Source organism: Rhinatrema bivittatum, chromosome 1 (genome assembly GCF_901001135.1).
Source record: "Rhinatrema bivittatum chromosome 1, aRhiBiv1.1, whole genome shotgun sequence".
Classification (NCBI taxonomy): domain Eukaryota; kingdom Metazoa; phylum Chordata; class Amphibia; order Gymnophiona; family Rhinatrematidae; genus Rhinatrema; species Rhinatrema bivittatum.
In genome coordinates this window covers 748,654,007-748,675,252 of record NC_042615.1, presented here as the reverse complement: position 1 = coordinate 748,675,252, position 21,246 = coordinate 748,654,007, and the positions used below count along the sequence as shown (strand labels likewise).

Below are 21,246 nucleotides of genomic sequence, written 5' to 3'. Positions count from 1 at the left end.
TTTTTTTGGGTACTTGCCAGGTTCTTATGGCCTGGATTGGCCACTGTTGGAAACAGGATGCTGGGCTTGATGGACCCTTGGTCTGACCCAGTATGGCATTTTCTTATGCTCTTATGTTCTTATGTTCGTCCTGGTTAGGGAATACGAACAAATTTTTACCAAAATTTTCCCCCGAATTTCAAAAGCCCGAACCGCGGGAAATACGATATTTCCCACGGTGGGCCGAAAACCACCTACTTGGGGGTACACCATGAAATTAGCAAGTAGCACATTTAAAACTAATCGGAGAAAATTCTTTTTCACTCAATGCACAATTAAGCTCTGGAATTTGTTGCCAGAGGATGTGGTTAGTGCAGTTAATTTTAGCTAGTTCTTTGGAGGAGAAGTCCATTAACTGCTATTAATCAAGTTGTCTTAGAGAATAGCCACTGCTATTACTGGCTTCAGTAGCATAGGATCTACTTAGTGTTTTGGTACTTACCAGGTACTTGTAGCCTGGATTGGCCACTGTTGGAAACAGGATGCTGGGCTTGATGGACCCTTGGTCTGACTTGGTAAGGCTCGGTAAGGCAATTTCTTATGTTCTTATATTCAGAATGCATTCATTATCAGAAGGCCATCAAGAGAAAAGGTACTGAACCATCCTTTAAACAGAGGTATGCAGCATCATTTGCAAAAATAACACCAGTTAATATTAGTTTCAAGGAAGTCCACCAGTACTAGTCTGGGATCCCAGTTTTCTACTCAAATTAGCAGCAGCAGGAAAACCACAAAAAAAAGGGGAAATCCATCTCCCACCCTGTACACTCAGTGCCATACTTGGATGCAGGCACTGCTGGCTAAAGTAAAGAAGAGTATCATCCATTTTACCAGAAACGTTTGGACCAGCCAGAAGGCTATATATGCCTATCTATCCTTGATTGTACACTGGTAACAACTGAATGATGCATGGGCAGGCAGCAGTTCTAGTAGGGGCAGATCAACAGTATAACGGTGGGCTGTCATGCATACCCACATGATGGATGAGAGCCCTATTTTGGCCCATATCTTAGTAGTGATAAAGGGGATAATGGATAACTGGCAGCTAGGACAGAACCATGACTATTGCTGGACTTTGTGTTGCAGATGGTAGGCGGAACATGACCTGAGCATTGGAAGATGGGGACTATGAGGTTATCTGATGCTTTGCACCTGCTGCATCTTATAAAAAAAAAATGCTCTGGAGCTGGAGGCCATAGAATGTGGCAGCTTGGTCATGAGGGAACTGATAGGGTGGAGCAGGAAAATACTGGAAAAGAGTGAAGAGTGGGCAGCAGTTTTCTCTGCACTGGTATATTTAAGACGTAGACACCAAGTGGAATTCCACCTATTTAATGCTGCAAAAGTCAATAGCACAATGGACTGCTCTTCTTGATTTCTCTCTGCTAAACGAGATAGGTGTGGGTTGCCCCCTGAGACATCATGATTGGATACAAATGTTGAAGCTAGTACAAGTCCTGATGCTTTTCAAGGATGCTGCACAGGATCAAAGTTTACAAGAGCCACTTTGGGCAAGGTCATCCCCATAATCAATAGATACCATGCTTCTGTTATCTAATATTGAATATTTCCTCAATACAATGACTACATTAGGGAGGGAACAACATATATTAATGCTATGGGCATAAGCTAGATTTGGTCTTCCTATGAGATAATTGGCCCAATCTTTTGAATTTTCACTTCACATGTCTGGAGATTCCATAGTCCGATCATCTTTTGATTCATTTCCACTTTAAAAAATTCCAGTTTCTCCCAACTTTCCTATTTGTGAAACCTGTTGCTTGAAGCACCCTCATTGCTCTCTTCTTCAACGGCAAGGGAAAATGTGGAAAAGAGGATTTGCATTCAGACAACAACCAACAAGGACTGAACTACACAGTCTGGGTAAACAAATAAGCGTGGGCGTAGCTTGCTTATTGCGGCGGTTACTACCCTAAACCAATTAAGCCTGATGCTTCACTTTGAAAGCATATACAGTGTTGCTCTCTGCTTCAACGGCAGGGAGAAATGTGGAAAAGAGGATTTACATTCAGACAGCATCCAACAAGGCATGGATCTGTGCAGTCTGGGTAAACAAGCGTCGGGGTAACTTGCTTGATGCGACGATTACTACCTGTAACCATTAAGCCTTATGCTCACCTTTGATGCATCTTCAACATTACTCTCTGCATCGATGGCAGGGGGTGGCAGGAAATTTGAATCAAACAGTTACCAACAAGGGCCCTGAACTTGGTGGTCGGTGAAATAGATTATGGGAAAATAAGTGTGGGAGCTTGCTGGGCAGACTGGATGGACTGATTGGTCTTTTTCTGCCATCATTTCTATGTTTCTATGTTAACACTGATGATTTTTATAATCTTTGGATACTTAAGCTGCTTGCATCCTTTGTTAATAATAGCGAAGATGCTGTTTCTTTGTGGAATGATTTGCCGGCCTTCAAATTGGATGTTCTTGCTCCATTCAAGGACAACAAAAACAAACATCTTCATTAGGCCCCTTGGTACACAGCTGCAATTAGAGATGCTAAGCATAAACTCAGGTGTTCTGAGCATAAGTGGTGTAAAAACCAAGTCACCTCATAATCATGAGATCTATGACTCTTTTAGCTGATTATCAATTGATCATTGATAAATATAAAAAGTCCTTCTCCACCATCATTCAATCTCTTGCAGCTCAAATCTCAAATTGTTCCATATTATTAAATTCTTGACCTCTTTCTAATGAGAACACTGGGAATCTCACACCTGATTTCTGTGAGAAATTTTCCACCTTCTGTTCTGAGTGTCTCTCAAACAATCCCCTTAGTTCCTTCTTTTCTTCATCCAGATTATTGCTCTTGAATTTCACAATCAGGTGAACATCTTGTCACTATTCAACTGTGTTGGGAGATATTCAAATAAACATCTTCAACTAAAATCTCAATAATAATTGAAAGTAAGCAATCTTTATTCACCCATCCAGTGTTGGCCTATTTACATTGGCTGCCCATTGAGTGGTGCATTCATTTTAAAGTGCTTACTCTGATCTATCTGGTCACCATTTGTTGTGTCTTAAAGCAATAATGTTGCGTCAGAGGTGGACTCTCCCGATGACACTCTTGAAGACGATGGTCAGTTCGGCCTGCCAAGTCTATAAGGTCCTCCAAAAAGGAAGGGAGCTCCCGTGCAGCCAGCTCATCTTTCAGCTGCAGGGAGAATCCATCCAGGTAGATAGCTGAGAGGCAGCCTTCCAAGCGAGCTCAGTAGCCAAAGTCTGAAACTCAATGGTATAATCAAAAAGACTTCTTTGTCCTTGACAGAGGTGTAGTAAGCTGGTGCTTGCCACAGCATGTTGCCCGGGATCATCGAAGGTCCATCTGAATACAGCCACAAACTGAGCCAGTTCCTTCAACAAGGAATCAAGCTTTCCCACAGGGAAGAAGCCCAGGCCAGCACCTTCCGTTCAAGGCGGGAAAAGATGAAAGTGACTTTTGTCAACTCGTCCTGGAAGACGGAAGGCTGCAGAGCGAATTGCATATAGCATTGGTTAATGAACCCTCTGCAGAGTCTGGAGTCGCCATAGAAGTGTGGGGGCGCTGGAAGTGCCAACAAGGCTCGAGGCATTGATGGAGGTGGCTGTGGATGAGGAGGAGCCGGATTATTCATGAGGGCATCAAGCCGGGCATGAAGACGATCCATGGAGGAGGCCAGTGCCTCAAGAAACTACTGCTGTTCTTGTACCTTGGAGGCCAGGCCTGGAATGGCCTGGAGGGCACACGGCTCCACTGAGTCCATGGCCTTTGCAACCTGTTGCATCGGAAGTGGACCCTTGGGCCGAGGTGGGGTTGACACAACCCATAGGTAGGACCCCACCGTCGGCATGTGGAGTGGGCTGAAGTTAGAGGCCACTGGAGCTTCACCTATACCAGCCCTCATTCCCCTTGGGTTGAGCCTTTGGGTGCCGGGGCCGGCAGGACTTAGGTGGGCCTCGAAGTTAGTAAAGAGAAGTGGTTCAGCAGAGACAGCAGCCGATAGGTGGCATAGTCCTACCCTGGACTGGGTTTAGTACAGAAACAGGCGCCCAAGGAACGGAAGGTAACTGGAGGCACTCAAGCAAAGAAAGGCCGGAGCCTTGAAAGTCCACATCGAGGGAATAGGCGAGAGGAGGCGTCACTGACAGGCTAGGATCAGAGCCTGTGACAGGCGGAGGTCGTGGCAAGCGATGTAGAACCCTGGACACGGAGAGGTCTGTAGCATAGTCAATCAAGGCAATGGTCAGGACACGGAGAAGGCAGGCGTAGTCAATCAAGGCAATGGTCAGAGAATGGAGAAAGCAGACATAGTCGATCAAGGCAATGGTCAGGACATGGAGAAGGCAGGCGTAGTCAAGCTGGCTAAGGTCCGGGACTGGAGATAGGCTGAAGAGTAGTCAGGCATAACAAATGTCCGGGGCTGGAGATAGGCTGAAGAGTAGTTGGGTGTAGCAAAGGTCCGGGGCTGGAGATAAGCTGAAGAGTAGTCAAACAAAGCAGAGTCGAAATCCAATGAGTCAGTCCAACACATAGACAAGGCAGGAACGAGGAAGACAGGAACCAGGAACCACAGGAATCAGGAACACAATGTAAAGAGGATTCTCTATCAGCAACGAGTATGAGGAGTATGAGGAGACCTGTTGCAAAGGCAACACTATGGAACGAGGCCTGAGCTTTTATACGCTGAAGAGTCTGACGTCAGCATCTGGGGCTGCGGCCAGGTTCTTGCCATAGGCCCTTTAAAAGAACTAGCAATGCGCGCGTGCGCCTAGGGAGGGGCGCAGCGCCAATGGCGGTGTCTCTCCATGGGCCACGCAGAGAGGCCCGATGAGCAAGGCAACCCGAGGTTGGAGCTGGCGGCCCACCACCGCCAGTGAAGAGGAACCAGGAGCTGGGGTCCGTGTGAGAAGGTGAGAGGGCCACATCGCGGGTCTGCCATGGGCGGCATGTGTAACACATAAAGCATGAAATTTGGCTTCACATCTGGAGTGTAATGTTTTACTATGACATCAAGCTCTGACCTGGTGACTGCAGTAATCCATCATTTAGATTTGGACTTGTAGTATATTTAAGGCTGGTGAAACATTTCAAGTGTACCTCTTCCTTAAAAAGATAAGCAATTTTGATAATTTTGCACATATACACATGTTATTCACTGATTGCAATATTAATGGAACTGATGATTGAGACATTACAGGATGGAAGATTGTTACTCCAGTCTATTAACTCCAAAGGTCCCTGTCACACAATTATTATATGGTTTTGAAAAAAGTTAGTATATTGAATATTAAGCAACAGATTGAAAGTGGGTTTTGTTTGATAGGCAGACTCATAATATTTATTTTCCTTTGTCTTTCCACATTGGACTTGTTTTGTTTTGAGTAGTAAAAATATCTATATATTAACTTTCATACTTTTGTACTTTAAATCAGACTTAGTCAAAAGTTTGTAGTGCTGTAAACTTTGAGTTTCATTCAAAGTTATATTATTCAGATATGTAATGAAATGCCTGTGACCTACTCCAAATCTCTTCCAGATCCTTGGAAACAACTGTACAGCAAAGTAGCTCACAGAAATGGAATCTTTATTTTCTTCCCAGATCTGTTAGTTCACAGATAAGTTTCACTTCCTGAAGCATCAGGGCATTCCAGTCATATACAGGAGCTGTTTATATACAGCTTGATATAAATTGCATTCATCATTTCCTGCAGGTTGAGGTAATAGGTGCAAGCCGCAGCTAGGACTTTGACTAAAGAAGTGCATGGATGGGCCGAGGCTTTGGGAAGCTGTGGCGTGGCTAGACTGAGGGACAGTAACTTTTAAACAGGCCCAGGGGCTCATATGTGCACTTGTTCATTGGCCCGCAACCAGGGACACAGCCATTTTATAACATGCGCGACTATATGCATGCAAATGCCGATTCTACCGTGTAAATAGGGGGATTTTAAAAGGCTTGCACGCCAAAGCCCTTGCCAGTTTTACCAGTTCATTCTCAGTTCGTTCAGGTAAGGAAAAGGACTTCAAACCCCCCTAGTTTAATAGCATCCCTTCTCCTCTGTTAGCCTTGACCTTTAAACCCCACTGTTGCGGCTCCAGTTCAGGGGGGGCATAGGGAACACCACCTGTGGAGTGGCGCAAGATGACAGGGCAAAGCTGGAGCAAAGCTTGGGCAGTGCGACAAGGCTGGAGCAAGGCTTGGGCAGTCAAATACAGAGTGGAAGCAATGCTGGAACAAAGGCTTGGAATAGAACAGTGTGAAGGTAAGACTAGAACTCGAACAGCTTGCAGGCAAAGCTGGGACTGAGGCTTAACTAGGACAAAACAGGGCAAAACAAGGACAACACAGAACATGGAGCACAAAGCCGGAAGGCATTAATACAAGAAGGCCCTGAGGGGCCACAGAGCTAAGCAAGACCTGGATAGGTCAGAAGCCAAGAATAGGCCTAGCAGGCCACAGAGCAAGAAAGGCCTAGATAGGCCAGAGCACAATAAGGCCAGATGGCTACAAAGCAAGGCAAGATTGAGGTCTGGAGACCCAGAGGCCACGGGACAAGGCAAGGCTGAGATCAGTAGGCCCAGAGGAAAGGAAAGGCAAGTCTGGCATCAGAAGGACCGGAGACCACAGAGCAAGACCAGGCTGAGGTTAGAAGTCCCGGAGGCCAAGAGACAAGATAAGGAAAGGCCTGGGTAGACTGCAAGACAATGGTGGCTAAGGCAGGGAGTCAAGAGAGACTCAATGCAAAAGCATTGAGTCAAGAGACAGACAGTGTAAATTAGGCCTGGAGTCTGGGTGTGGTGAGGCAGGAAGGAGGAGCTTGGCCAGCCTGTAGAGTATGCTTACTGGGGTCCCCTGGTGGAAAGGAGGCTATACCCCAGCTGGAACTGTAGCAGAACACCTCCTTAAGACCCTCCCCTCCTGGGTCCCATTTTCTATGGGAGCCAAAACTGGGTGAGCAAGGTGAGATTTTGCTGAGAGTCTGTTTAGCAGGGCAGATATCTCATGGGCGGACTGGCTGTGGGTGGATGCCCTCTTCAGGGCAGACTGGCTTTGGAAGAATGCCCTCTGCTGGTCAATCAGGCAGTGGAAGAGCACTCTCTGCTGGATGGATGAGATCGGGGTTTGGATGGATGCCTTTGTCTGGACTGACTGTATCAGGATGGGAGCCCTCTGCTGGGCAGGCTGCATCTAGGTGAGAGCCCACTGCTGGACGGGCTGTGTCTGGGCAAGAGCCCTCTGCTATGCTTGTTGCATTTGGGCAAGAGCACTTTATTTTAGTTTCACTTGCGCTTTACAGGGCTGACTGGAGCATAGATGGAGCCCTCTTCTGGACTGGTTGCATATGGATGAGAGCCATCTGCTGGATTGGCTGCAACTGGACTGTCTGCATGTGGGTGAGAGCCCTCTTCTGGGCTGGTTGCAGTTGGGGAGAGCCCTCAGTGGGGGTGACTATATCCAGACAAAGGCCTGTTGCAGAGCTAGCTGAAACAGATCGGAGGCCCTTTGCTGGCCTGGCTGGAACAGAGCTGGGGCCCTTTGCTAGGCTGAGGGAGCGGACACTGCCTTTTTCTGAGCACTGGGTGTCTGAGGAAAAGCTCTTTTAGGTCTGGGCATCTGGGTTTGTGTTTGTAGTTTAATTGGTAAAAGTACATGCTGCTCTCTGAGGCTTCATTGAATGGCTTGTTAGCAGCTGCTAGTTTGCAGCTGATATGGACTGAGCTCTGCCTGGGTTAATTAGTCCTTTCTGCTTCAGATAGTCTGATGTCTGTAAACTAAGCAGGGAAGCCAGGGAATCACTGCAGTCAAGGTTTGTGTGAGTCTTCACTGGTAAAGATTTAAAGCTACCTTGGTAAGTAGTTTTTGCTGTATTTGTCCAAGAAGAAAAATTCATGGAATTTAATTCAGGCTCAGGTTTTGCTATTTACCCTCAGTTGGTTGGTTCTTTTTCACCAGGAGCTGAATTTGCCTTACTAAGAACAGAATTCAGGCTAGACAAGCAAGCTGGGGTTTTCTGAGCTGCTGGGCTGAGAGTTTGTGCAGCAATCTGCACATAAGTAGCTTTAGTTGATTTTTCTTCTGGCTGAGGCTCTGTATCTAAGTGTGCTCTGGTTACCTGGAAGCTGAATTTGTGTCACTGCAGATGGGACAGGGCATATCTGGAGGCAGATAGCTAGGGATGCATGGGCATTTCGCCCACTCTTGTTATTCACCCAGTGTGGGAATAACAAGAGTGTTTTTTCTCTTTACATTTGCTGCATTCTCAAGATTGGAGGTTGGGGAACTGACAGGCTATGAAGTCAAAGTAGTATGGAGGGTGTAGAGTCTGGCAGATAATGCAGGAAAAATATCATTCAACAGTGGATATATTATTCTTGTATAAATTAAAATCAGACTGAATGGGCTGGTTTAGGATCCTGTCCCCACTCGTGAAGGCGATGGTAGGCTTCTGCATCCTGTTGCGGCTCTAGGTCAAGGGAAGCACAAGGAACACCACCTCCGGAGTGGCATGGAATGACAGGGTGAGGCTAGAGCAAGGCTTGGGCAGTCCAATATGATACAGAGTGCAGGCAATGTTGGAACCAAAGCTTGGATTGGATCAGCGTGCAGGCAAGACTGGGGCTGAGGCTTGACCAGGATCAGTCCAAGACAGGGCAGGACAAGACAGGGGCAAGACCAGGACAACACAGAACATGGAGCACAAAGCCCGAAGGCAGTAATACAGGAAGGCCCCAAGGAGCATGACAGAGAGAAGCCTAGAGAGGCCACAGAGCTAAGCAATGCCTAGATAGGCCTGAGGTCAGGAATAGGTCTAGATTGAAGCTCTCAAAGTAAAGAAGGCCTAGATAAGCCAGAGTGGAGGAAGGCCGGATGACCACAAAGCAAAGCAAAACTGAGGTCCGGAGGCCAAGAGACAAGATGAAGAAAGGCCTGGGTAGGGTGCAAGGCAAAGGTGGCTAAGGCAGGGAGCCAAGAGAGATTCGATGCAGAAGCATAAAAGTAAGACTCTAGCCCTACTTAACCCTTAAGTAGGGCTAGAGTCTGGGTGTGGTGTGGTGCAGGCACGAAGGAGGAGCTTGGCTGCCCTGTAGAGTATGCTCCCCTCTCCTGGTGGAGGGGAGGCTGCACCACAGCCGGAACCATATACCAGATGATAATTTTAGGGGTTTTTTTGTTATATGACCTATATGCCATCAATAGCAGAAGTAAAGTTATGCAGCAAGATACACACACAGGTACTTGCTGGGGTAAGTATTTATGCACAAATTTCAAGGTGAAATCCAGGAACGCCCAGGCCCCAACCAGACCATGCCCATGCCACACCTCTTTTTCAGGAATTTTTTATTTCTGTTAGTAGCACAAGTACACATGCACACAGCTTTTAAAATCCACTCGGTGCACAGCAGCCCAACCTCTGCTCATACGAGGGTAAGTCAGTAAGTAAGTCACAAACATACATGGTATTAATATTCATGAAATTTATTTAAATGCAAAAGATGATTCATTTACTGTGAAATATACAGAATATAGTCACAAACAGTTTTTCTGGAAAAACCAACTACTTTTCAACGTAATCGCCGCGAACATTTATACATTTGTCCCAGCATTTGAAAAGTCCGTCAAAACCTTCTGTGTAAAAGTCTTTTGGCTGGCATCGTAACCAGCGCTTCACCTCTTGTTCCACTTCTTCATCACTGGTGAAATGTTTACTACCGAGATGGCTTTTCAGTTTGCCAAACAAGTGAAAATCGCTGGGTGCCAAATCCGGACTGTATGGTGGATGTTCAAGAACTTCCCAGTGCAGGTTCGCAATTGTCTGACAAGTCTCATTCGAAGTGTGTGGTCTGGCATTATCGTGAAGAATCAGCACTCCTCTTTTTTCCAGATCTGGGCGTTTTCTACGAATAGCTCTGTAAGCTTTAATAGAGTAGCAAAGTAGGAAGCCGAATTAACAGATTCACCATGCTTCTGAAAACTGGTTAAGAGTATCCCATCTTGGTCCCAAAACACAGTCAACATCACCTTTCCTGCAGAAGGCACAAGCTTGAACTTTCTCAGTGTCTGGTGATAATGGATGCTTCCACTGCATGGAATCGCGTTTCACGTCTGGTTGATAGTAGTGCACCCACGACTCGTCACCAGTAACAATACGTGCCATCATTGATTCACCTTCGTTTGCATAACGGCAGAGATCTTCCAAACAGACACCCATCCGGTTGTTCTTATTGTCTTCGGTCAGCTGTTTGGAAACCCATCTTGCACAGACTTTACGAAAGTTCAATGCATCGTGCACTAAGGAATATGCTAATCCGTGAGAACACCCAATTTCTTTGGCAACTTCGTCAATTGTTACCCTCCAGTTAGCGCGAACTATCTCTTCAACCTGCTTCACAGTTGCCTCTGTCACAATCTCTACAGGTCGACCAGGTCTGGTTTCGTCGTTCACGTTGGCACGTCCTTGTGCAAATTTATCGGTCCAGTTATAAATTGCTTTACGCGAGAGACATTTCTCTCCATATACTGGATACATTTCTTCATGAATGTCTTTTGCCACTAAGCCCTTAGCCCATAAAAATCGGACAACAGCACATTGTTCTTCGACCATACAATCTGTCAACATGACAGCCATTTTCCTTGTGTACACAGCCCCTGCTTAAGCACTTCTAAGGTGCTGCCATCTATGGAATATGACAACATTACAGATATATGTTTTATTACCTTAGTAGAGAGATTTGTGACTTACTTACTGACTTACCCTTGTATCTCCCAGTTTTGGCATATACCAGGCATTTAAAATTCACCTTTAAGCATGGATCAGGGTGGATGAGGTGTCCAGCATGGATCAGGATTTTGGATCAGTCAATCAGCATTTACACAGGCATTTGCTGGTCCAACCCTTAGGAGAGTGTTGGACCAGCAAAGATGTGTCGGGTAAAAGCTCCTTTTATCCATCCCTCACACTGAGGATATACCCAGTGCTGGTCCAGTCAGGAACTTCCAGGTGCATGGGCAGCCTCCACCAAGTTGACTAGATAATTGTTATAATGGTGTAGAAGTCATCCAGTTTCATGGTTAACCCTGGGAGTCTATGCCTAGATCTCCAGGGGTCTCACAGGTTTGAGGCTTGCCATTTCTGACACAAAACACCTTTTATCACGGTCTGGCAGGCTGGAATCCAGGGTCACCTGCACAGAAGTGACACAAAACTGCAAGGCAGAGCTAGAGCTGGTCTTTTGTCTAACCAGCACCCTCCCCCCGCAGGTTAAGCCTTTGGTTCTGGGGGCCAGTAAGACTTTCCTTCTAGCGAACATCATAGCTGATGCTGGATTCAGGCACTGACTGGGAGTTGGATTCAGGTACTAACTGGAACCTAGGGCAATGCTTGAAACAAAGGACAAGGGCAAGGCCAGGAAGACAGACAAGGGACTGAAGACAGGCAAACAAGGGCTCGAAGAAAGGGCAAGGCCTCAACTGGGTAGGACTAGGGCTAAACAATGACATGCAACAGCAACCCAGAAAGCCCAACAGGGCACAAGAAGGGCAAGGATCCTAGTAGGTCTGAAGGCCACAAGGCAGGACAGGTAGGCCTAGAAGGCCACTGAGCAATGCAGGAGAGCCTAGAAGGCCACAAGGCAAGGCAGGAGGCCTGGGTAGGTCAGAAGGCAAGGCAGGAGGCCTGGATAGGCTGCAAGACAAGGCTGGCCAGGTCAAATAGCTGAGGTGACTCCATGAAGAAGCAAGGAGGGACTGAACAGGCTGGGCTAATTAGGGCTGGAACTGCTGCATCAGGTGATCAGAGAGGAGGTGGCTAGGACAGCTGTGAACGAGGCTTGCTGAAGACCTCTGCTGATGAGGAGGCTGCATAGCAGGCAGAAACGTGACACCTTTTTTAACTTGTACATTGTAAAGCTGCTATGCCCTAACAGCAGGATCACACAGCCTTTCTACATGGACATCCCCTACTAGTGTGATTACCCTTGGGTTATCCTGGCCCCTTCAGCTCAGACCTCCCTGGTAGCCTCTCCCCAAGAAATACTTTGCTTTCTAAATAAATCCTTGAATAGTCTTACCTTGGCCCACTAATTGTTACCTAACCCTGCCAAGATCAGCACTTCCATTAGGAAAACTAGATGGTCTCCTAGAGCACCAAACCTTTTTGGGGTGTAGCTGCAAAATCTTGCAAGCACAAGGCATAGAGGGGTGCTGTGCCAGATCTAATATCACTAAAGAAGGGAGCACTGTGCTGGAGCCACAACACCAGTAGCAGGGAGTGCTGTGCAGGAGCTGCCACCAGTAGGTTAGTTGGAGAGTGAGTGCATGACCAAAGGTTTGGCTAGGGTGCCAAATACTCTTGCACCAGCCCTGATCCCTGCTCTTGGTTTCTTTTTCTTGGCTGGATATAAGCCATGCTTCTTTTAGACTATTTTTCCCAGCTGCCTCTTATTCTCTAATCCTCTTTTTATTAATGTGAGCATACTTATTTTCTTTCCATCTTTTCCAATGGGGTTTTCTTTACAGTACGTTCTGTGATTCTGGTTAGCAAATTCTTCCCATCCCTGGACTGTTTGCAGCTATGTGAAGTACCAGCCTTTTCACACTGAAACCAGAGTTTTTGAATGTACAAACCATTCTTTCTGGTCAGTCTACAGTCAAATATTTATCAACTGATAATAAAACATTTAGCCTATCAGTTTGTTTGATTATGATGCTAAAATAAATGTTGTTGAATATCATTTGTGAGGCATAGTGAAAAAAGTGATTTAAAAACCAAATTTTTTTTACTTAATTTTTTGTAACTAGGAAAGCCCAGAATTATACTAACACACTGTTACTGGCTAAATCCCGGAAGCCTATGAATTAGGGCCCAACAAATAGAGGCAAGAGTACAGAGGAATTCTAAACTCATGCTACTACTACTACTATATCATTTCTAGAGTTCTCCATGACACATGTAACACTGGAGACACAAAACAGAAGAGACCTGCTCCCTGGAGCTAACATTCCAGACAAAACATACAGAAATAAAACAAATAAATGTCTGGAAATATGTTTATTAGAGAAAACGTGAATAACAAGGCTATGGTTAGGGAGAACTGGGGTTTAAGCTAAAACCACCATGCTGTTCCATCTCGTCTTGGTGTTTTAAGAGTTGATTGGGCTTTTTAAATGTGAATTGATGGGGAATTAATGCCCCAGCTTCCTGCTTTGCCTTGTGACCTCAAAATTAATTAATTCTTATTATGGTGGTTAAAGACTAAACCTACTGGTGATGTGTATGGCTACCATCTTTGCCTGAGAAGGAATGTTTAATATGTCTTACATTTCAGTCTGCTTTAAGTTTTCTTCATGCTGTTTTTATTCTGTTTAACAGCCCTTCCTCTGCAATGCCTCTCCTCTCTGTCTTGTTTGGAGAATCAGTAACTGAGCCTCTTTGCTGGTAACATGTTTTTTACTGTGCTTACCAAGGGTCAGCACAGCAAGTGCTGGAAGCTATGAAGTTGCTTGGTTTGTTTTATACTCTAGAGCCAAGTCCTTTCCCCATAACTTAGAAAAGGAATTGCAGGGAACCACACGGACAGGAAATGCGCTATATTTGATCAACCCAGCTAGCAGCAACTTCAGAATAAAGTCTGGGGAAAATGCAATAAGTAATTATATGTGTCAGAGTTCAGATGTACACATACATCAAATGGTAAGAGTTTTTAGGGGTGTGCATTCGTTCCCTACGAATTGGTAATCTGCAACGTATAGGGCCATATTCGTTGTATTCGTGGGGAAGCGAAACGTATCGCGATTCCCCACGAATACAACGAATCTTCGCCAAATTATTCGGCCATCTAAAGGAGCCAATTTAAACAAACTCCCCACCCTCCTGACCCCCCCAAGACTTACCAAAACTCCCTGGTGGTCCAGCGGAGGGTCCGGGAACCATCTCCTGCACTCACACCCTCGGCTGCCGGTATTCAAAATGGCGCCGATAGCCTTTGACCTACTTTGTCCAGGGGCTACCGTGCCATTACTGGGGCCGACGGCCCGAGTGCAAGAGGTCGCTCCCGGACCCCCGCTGGACTTTTGGCAAGTCTTGTGGGGGTCAGGAGGGTCTCTCAAGACTTGCCATCCATTGCTCCTTCCATGTGACAGGGGCTGACCAATGGCACCAGTAGCTCCTGTGACATAGTAGGTCAAAGGCTATTGGCGCCATTTTGAATACCGGCAGCTGAGGGTGTGGACCACCAGGGAGTTTTGGTAAGTCTTGGGGGGGGGGGGGTCAGGAGGGTGGGGGATTGTAGTTAATTTAATTTTAGCCGGGAAATGAATAAGAATTAACGTAGAAACGAATCGGGGTCCCCCTTGCCGAATGCAACGTATCTGCCCCCCAATGAATACGAATCCCGAATGCAACGTATGATGTCCCTCTGCACATCCCTAAAGAGTTTAATTTACTAAAGGCTGGATTCACTAAGGCTTTTCTCCCATTCTGTGTCTATGTGAAAAATGCTTAGTAAATGAGGCCCTGAGTTTGCTAAATAATAAAAACTTTCCATTTTCATTAAAGTTGCTATATAGTAAACATAAGTTGCTTTGTTCCCAGGATGAAGAATGACTTCTTAATTACAATATTGCGTTCATGAATTTTGAGAATCTTCATTGTTAAATGTTCATCTATGCAGTTCTCCACAAATTGCTTCTTAAAGTTAGGGTTATTGCATAACACTATTTCAAATGTGCAAGACAGATAGGACCCCTGGACAAAAATGTGAGTGAAACCATGACTATTTTATAACCTGATTCCATCCTACTATGCAGGTACAAACCAGTTACATTAAAAAGAAATTTGCGTTCAGATAAAGACTGAATCAGTCCAGAAGGCCTTAAGAATCCAAGCATTTGGAACAAAAGGGGAGAAAATCATTCTGATAGTATTCAAGCTTCTTGCTTGAATTATATAGTATGTAGATCTCTTTCGTTAGCTAACTTCCTTTAGTCTTGTAGTCCCATCTGAAGAATCATATCTACAACTACATCATTTTTTGTTGGCCCAATAAAAAGTATCGCAGCCTATAAAGGTTCTAGTTTTCTCCAGGATCAATATAAATACCATAACGCTGCACTTTGTTTCATTATACTGTAGAGTTCTGTGTGTCTTGCATAATAGGTGTGAATTATGAACTTTAGGATACATTAAGTAAGCTTGGTATCACTGAGCCTGTCTTTTGTGGGACTGCACTGTAAAGATGTTTTGAACCAGCTAAACAAAGAATCCGTTTTGGATTGCTAGCAGATGTCTTTATATGACATACTCTTTCCCACGCATCCTGTTTTTGGGTTGTTTTGAAATACTGAAGAAGAATATGAGAAGGCTGGATCACAATGCACAGCTGTCAAACTAACTTTATTGCCATCTTCTTCTTAACCTTAAGGCTTCCTTTTACCAATCTGATTTACATTAATAGAATGCATTATTTTATGAAAAAACATTTTTAATTCACCTTTGTTTACAATTACATAGAAATGACAGCAGAAAAGGACCAAATGGTCCATCCAGTCTTCCCAGCAAGCCCACAGTAGTATCTGCCCTGCTGTGCAGGTTTTCCCCAAGCTTAACAGATTCCCAGTCCTTAAAAGTCGAGCTCTCGTTAGATACTGTTTGAATCCAATTCCCTGTTACCCATTGCTGTTGAAGCAGAGAGCAATGTTGAGTTACATCAAAAGTATCAGGCTTATTGGTTAAGGGTAGTAAAAGACCCCAAATCGTAAAAGTCAGGGCCCTCATTGGTTGCTGTCTGAATCCAATTCCCCTTTTCCCACTGCCTTTGAAGCAGAGAGCTATGATGGAGTTGCATTAACAGTATCAAGGCTTATTTGTTAAGGGTAGCTATTGCCATACCAGGAGGTCATCCCCAGTTACCCCCTTGCACTATTTTATCTTTATTTCCATCCTTTAGGAATCCACAGTGTTTTTTCCCATGCCCCTTTGATTTCTTTCATTGTTTTGTCTTCACCACCTCCTCTGGAAGGGCATTCCACCCTCTCCATAAAGAAATATTTCCTGAAATTGGTTCTGAGTCATCCTCCCTGGAGTTTCATTTCATGACCTCTAGTTTTACTGATTTCTTTTCATCGGAAAAGGTTTGTCAGTTGTGCATCATTAAAACCTTTTCAGGTATCTGAATGTCTGTATCATATTTCTCCTGCACCTCCTCTCTTCAAGTGTATACATATTCAGGTCCTTCAGCCTCTCCTCATAGAACTTCTCATACAGACCCTACACTATTTTGGTCGCTCTTCACTGGATCGCTTCTATTCTGTCTTTGTCCCTTTTGAGATACAGACTCCAGAACTGAACACAGTAATCCTGAAGAAGGACATATGTTATTTTAAAAACGGATTAGTTCCTGTTCTGCTAATTTGACATCTACTTTTATTATACAGAGATAACGATTATGAGAATGTGTTCTAAATTTAAATATTTTATTAAACTTTCTAAAAAAGAACAATATTATTGATGAAGCAGAGAAGAAAACAAATATAGTATAGGTTTATCAAAAGTGAATTGAATGAGATATGCTGCACATAAAGTTTTATATGTGATAGTATATTATCCATAGTCAATTAAGCAAAAAGCCCATCAAAAAGGCCACAGATTAATCTCTTTAATTTGCATAGCTTATCTGAATTTTTCCTCAAGCATCATGGAAAATGAGTTACTCTTCTGTTTTCTTTGTTGAAAACAAATCTTTCCTATAGGTATTAGTGTATGCATCCTAGATTTCATTCTTAGGACTATTAGCGACCAATTAGAAAGCTCTTAAAGGGCAAGTTCAGCATTCCCTCAGTTCTCGCATTTAAAAGTCTGCTGCCACTGGTTGTTTCCCTAAGCAATGTTTTTGGAAGGAAATCTTTTTAAAACGTGTCAAGGCAAATAATTTGGTACATACCAGATGCACATTTTTCTTCCACTATCTGCTCTCCAGCCTTAATTTAAGTTCTGCTGGAGAACCTGTGTGCTAGTCCTGCTATTTCATTTGGAAATTGGAATAGGTCATCCGTGAGAGCATTAAATTGCGAATCAGGAGCTTTCCTTGGAAATGAGATCAGATCTCCTCTACCAATGACTTTGGGCCTGATCTTTGGCAAGCCATTCTGTTTCTGCTTGCTGAAGAAACATTTGGATGGTAATGATAAAAGCAGCATTTCTTTTTCATTTCCCCTCACCAGCTCAGAAAATTTCAGGCACTTTAGGCTCTAAAATTGTACTGCCAGGCTAGAGATGATTGCAAGTATGTTTCTAAAATACTGATATATAGATGGGCATTGGAATGAAAAATGCTACCTAAATCCAAATTACTACTAGTATTGGTGAAGATCAGCAAGCAGCCCATTTTTAGAGACCTGCAATTTTCAATGTTTCATTCATTTAAGTTTTTAAAAGCTTCTCTTCCCCAAAAGCATATAGCATTATCTTTATACAATGCTATGCAAATTCACAACAGTGAAAAAATCTTCCATTATGATAAAGCCTGAATATAAGACCATCTGCCAAAGTATGGCATCTAGAAATAAACGAGTGTGCTGTGAAATGTATTTAATGTTCTGAAAGACAGGACCAAAATCTCTTGCTTAATATCAATTCAACAATTTTTTTTAATGCAGATCAAAGTGGAAAAACAATGCAGTTCCCCGACTTGGGACGGTGTTTCACCAAGGCTGCATCGGGTGGGACGACTTACAGATTTCTGAAACAAACAAATTGAAAAAATATCAGGTATTTAATTTACAGATCACAAAAAAGGCAACCAACATAGGTGAAGATGGCCATACATAACCAATCAATGTTCCCATTCAAACTTTAAACCCAAACTGTATGGCCTGAAATATAAAATATAAAATATTAAAGTATCACTTTAGAGCCATGGAATGGAAGGCAGACAGACAAAAAGACAAACCTTTTCTGTATATTGAATCACACATAGTAATATTATTGGCCCCTTTATTTATATTTTTCATTTTATTTTCTTTTAATCTCCCTTTTTCCCCATTCAAATAAGGCGGGGTTTGTTATTCCCCCTTCTCTTGCTTTTTGTTTTTATATAGACATTAAGTGGTTTGCTGTTTTGTTACAGCCTTGATGTCCATTAAGGTGCATTCTTTTCTCTTTTTCATTTTCTAATACAAACATTAAGCAGCTCGCTGCTTTGTTACATTGCTGTCATCACACATTAGCTCCGCCCTCCATTTTCTCATTGGCTCTGCCTTCGCACGCTTTCCTTTACACTTTCAATATAAAACGCTTAGCATTTCTACTCTCTTTTGCTTTTAAGCCTATTAATTACTATCTTTGCTAACCTCTTTCATGGCTCTAACGTGATACTTTACTATTTTCTATTTAATATTTCAGGCCATACAGTTTGGGTTTAAAGTTTGTATGGGAACATTGATTGGGTATGTATGGCCATCTTTTCCTCTGCTGGTTGCCTTATTTGTGGTCTGTAAATTTAATATCTGATATTTTTCAATTTCTTTGTTTCAGATACCTATTAAAATACTGTAAGCCATCCCTCCTGATGTAGCCTTGGGGAAACTTGGTCCCATGTTGGGACAGAGTTGTTTTTCCACTTTGATCTGCATTAAAACATATTGTAGACACCCATGTAAATGTTGTGTTGTATTGAATTCTGTACAATATATTTTCTTTGAACCCCTACAGCTGAGGAATTTTATTGATTCCCGATTCCAAGCAACCCTTCTTCCCCTTAATGGTAGGTCTATATAGAGTTGGCAGTTTCGATCAGAGTGTCTACATATAGAAACATAGAAACATAGAAATGACGGCAGAAGAAGACCAAATGGCCCATCTAGTCTGCCCAGCAAGCTTCACACATATTTTCTCTCATACTTATCTGTTTCTCTTAGCTCTTGGTTCTATTTCCCTTCCATCCCCACCTTTAATGTAGAGAGCAGTGATGGAGCTGCATCCAAGTGAAATATCTAGCTTGATTAGTTTGGGGTAGTAGCCGCCGCAATAAGCAAGCTGCACCCATGCTTATTTGTTTTACCCAGACTATGTTATTAGCCCTTATTGGTTGTTTTTCTTCTCCCCTGCCGTTGAAGCAGGGAGCTATGCTGGATATGCGTGACGTATAAGTCTTCTCCCATGCCGTTGAAGCAGAGAGCCATGCTGGATGTGCATCGAAAGTGAAGTATCAGGCCCATTTGGTTTGGGGTAGTAACCGCCGTAACAAGCCAGCTACTCCCCGCTTTGTGAGTGCGAACCCTCTTTTCTTCTCCCCTGCCGTTGAATCAGACAACTATGCTGTATATGCATTGAAAGTGAAGTATCAGGCTTATTTGATTTGGGGTAGTAACTGCCGTAACAAGCCAGCTACTCCCCTCTTTGTGAGTGTGAATCCTTTTTTCCACATTTCCTCTTGCTGTTGAAGCTTAGAGCGATGTTGGAGTCAAGCCTGTGTATGTTTATTTAATAAGGGTATTGACTCCAGGCAGTAGCCATCATTCTGGCGAGTCACCCACTCTTCATTGGCAGCCTCTTGACTTTATGGATCCACAGTGTTTATCCCACGCCCCTTTGAAGTCCTTCACAGTTCTGGTCTTCACCACATCCTCCGGAAGGGCATTCCAGGCATCCACCACCCTCTCCGTGAAGAAATACTTCCTGACATTGGTTCTGAATCTTCCTCCCTGGAGCTTCAAATCGTGACCCCTGGTTCTGCTGATTTTTTTCCTTAGGAAAAGGTTTGTCGTTGTCTTTTGATCATTAACACCTTTCAAGTATCTGAAAGTCTGTATCATATCACCTCTGCTCCTCCTTTCCTCCAGGGTGTACATATTTAGATTCTTCAATCTCTCCTCGTACGTCATCCGATGAAGATCCTCCACCTTCCTGGTCGCCCTTCTCTGTACCGCCTCCATCTTGTCTTTGTCTTTTTGAAGGTACGGTCTCCAGAACTGAACACAGTACTCCAGGTGAGGCCTCACCAAGGACCTGTACAAGGGAATAATCACTTCCCTTTTCTTACTCGATATTCCTCTCTCTATGCAGCCCAGCATTCTTCTGGCTTTAGCTATCGCCTTGTCGCATTGTTTCGCCGACTTCAGATCATTAGACACCATCACCCCAAGGTCCCTCTCCTGCTCCGTGCACATCAGCCTTTCCCCCCCCATCGAATACAGTTCATTTGGATTTCCACTCCCCATATGCATGACTTTGCACTTCTTGGCATTGAATCTCAGCTGCCATATCTTCGACCACTCTTCCAGTTTCCTTAGATCCCGTCTCATTCTCTCCACTCCTTCCGGCGTGTCCACTCTGTTGCAGATCTTAGTGTCATCCGCAAAAAGACAAACCTTACCTTCTATCCCGTCCGCAATGTCGCTCACAAAGATATTGAACAGGACCGGTCCCAACACCGATCCTTGTGGTACACCACTTAAAACCGCTCTCTCTTCAGAGAAGGTTCCATTTACCATCACACATTGTCTTCTGTCCGTCAACCAATTTGCAATCCAGGTCACCACCTCGGCACTCACTCCCAAGCTTCTCGTTTTATTCACCAGTCTCCTGTGCGGAACCGTATCAAAAGCTTTGCTGAAATCCAAGTATATGATATCAAGCGCTCTTCCTCTATCCAATTCCTTGGTTACCCAGTCAAAAAAGTCAATCAGATTTGTCTGACAGGATCTTCCTCTGGTGAATCCATGCTGCCTCTGGTCCATCAATTCTCCGGACTGTAGATAGTTCACTATTCTCTCTTTCAACAGTGACTCCATTACTTTTCCCACCACTGAAGTGAGGCTAACCGGTCTGTAGTTACCAGCCTCCTCTCTGTTCCCACTCTTGTGAAGCGGGACCACCACCGCTCTTCTCCAATCACTCGGCACCACTCCCGTTTCTAGGGATCTATTGAACAGGTCGCACAGCGGTCCCGCCAGCACATCTCTGAGCTCCCTCAATATCCTTGGATGAATCCCATCAGGCCCCATGGCTTTGTCCACTTTCAGATTCTTTAGCTCTTCCCATACATTATCTACTGTAACTCATTAAGTTTAAATTTTGGTGTTATCTTTGTTCTTGCCCTCAGACTATTTTCTAAATCCCCCTGTATAGTGTGATATATAACAAAGATACTGTATAATTTGTTTTCTCCTATCTTGATTATTGTATTCTTTCAGTATTCTTTGT

General features: G+C 44.1%; 1 protein-coding gene across 2 annotated transcripts in view; it reads left to right on the top strand.

Moving 5' to 3' along the window:
- The window catches only part of EGFLAM (EGF like, fibronectin type III and laminin G domains), a 343,739-nt gene that overhangs the window by 136,892 nt on the left and 185,601 nt on the right, over positions 1 to 21,246 (top strand). Inside the window, exon 1 of one of the 2 annotated variants that reach the window (XM_029578480.1) lies at positions 7,811 to 7,896. The exons of the other annotated variant lie outside the window; for it this stretch is intronic. The gene's annotated coding sequence lies outside the window, so the exon portion shown is untranslated. Of the gene's footprint in view, positions 1 to 7,810; positions 7,897 to 21,246 lie in introns of those variants that run through there. 2 annotated transcript variants of the gene reach the window in all.